Below are 1,822 nucleotides of genomic sequence, written 5' to 3' on the forward strand. Positions count from 1 at the left end.
TTAAATTTTGGAGTGTTACACTTTATAACCATAGGTTGCAAGCTACCCACATCTCGTTCCAAATTGTCAACAACCTCGCTTTAAGGTTATCATCCAACCCCATATCCAAAGAAGCTCATTAACCACCTACCATATGCATCACGTAACACTCCACCAAAACCGGTTGAACAATATGAAAGAGTTTAATTTTTTTTATGCATAATTAACATAAAAGTTTACCCAATTAATTGATTTGGATTTATTCTAGATATGATTTTTAAAATAATTATTATGAATATTGAAAAAATATTGTACATAATAATTTATCTTTTGTATATTTAATTATATATATATATATATATATATATGAGGATGGTTCAAACGACACCAGTGTAACTTTTACTAAGTGTTACACCGCTCAATAACTTTATATTAAACTTGAATTTTGAATATTCAACCGTTACATTGAAAGTTCATATCTCTTAGATCATATATATCAAATTTTATATTAATCTAAGATGATTTGATACTTCATTCTTATAAAACAAAATTGACGTAATATATACATTTCAAAATATACTAAAATATGAACACTTTGATTACCTTCAAGTTGTTGTTCAATTTTAACAAAATTTGACATATATGATCTAAGAGATATGAACTTTCAATCTAACGGTTGAATTTTCAAAATTTACATTTAATATAAAGTTATTGAGCGATGTAACACTTAGTAAAAGTTACACCAGTGTCGTTTGAACCCTCCTCTATATATATATATATATATATATAATAGTAAGAAAGATGTTGAATTATATGTTACTAAAGATATATATAGTGATCTTCCAATGGTGAACCAATTATTTTCTTTTTATTTTATATCTTTTTATGTAAATTTGTGTTCATACGAGATAAATGATTCGTAATCTTGCTGAAAATTTTTTAAGAGTTTGATGGTTGACTTTGCATTTTTGTTTTGTCATAATCTAAACATTTAATTACCCAAAAAATGAAGAAATATAGTACATAAGCTTTCCAATAAAAATAATGTTCATAATTTCACCCACTAATGTGTATCGATAATAAAGAGGACAAGTCCACATTAGTACTCACAATTATTTTATCCATTTTATCCTTAATACATGTATTCAAATTATGTTATTACTTAGTGTTCTCAAATAACTACTAAGATTGGCCTAGTTATTGGTGAGTGATATGCACAAGAGTCTAGGTTTGAACTCTAATGTTGTCATTGTAATTTCAATAAATAAAAAATAAGTATCCCACTAGTTATCATAAGAATTTTTTTTTCTCTTCTTTTATAGAACACAGTACCTTTTTTTTCTTACTAGTGGAATAAAAAGAGGGAAGCATAGGTTATTACAAATGTTGTGTTTGGTAGACCTAATTAATAAGCTTTAAGTCGACTTATAAGCTAACTGAAAGTTTATAAGTTATGAGTTAGGAATTGAAAAACTAAAAGCTTATAAGTTAACTAATTGAGTCAAGAGTTTTTTGTAGGATTAAATAGTAAATTAGCTGATTGATGTAAAATGACATATTTATTTATTTGACATTAAGTGAGAGAATAACATGTATGCAAAATGGTTTCTAAATTAAAAAGGATAAAAAAATATTTCAAATAAATTAACAAAAATAAAAAGGAAAAGAGAAAAATAAAGTCAATACTCTCTCCTCTTACAATAAATGTAGTTTAAGATTTTTGTAACGACCCGGTTGGTCACTACACACGGCACAACACACTAGAAACACCACACAGAAAAGAACAATTGTATACATATAGAGTCTAGAATATACATATACATGATCCAATCTGAAACAGAGT

Source organism: Cajanus cajan, chromosome 11, assembly GCF_000230855.2.
Source record: "Cajanus cajan strain Asha chromosome 11, NIPB_CcT2T_4, whole genome shotgun sequence".
NCBI classification, from domain to species: Eukaryota; Viridiplantae; Streptophyta; class Magnoliopsida; order Fabales; family Fabaceae; genus Cajanus; species Cajanus cajan.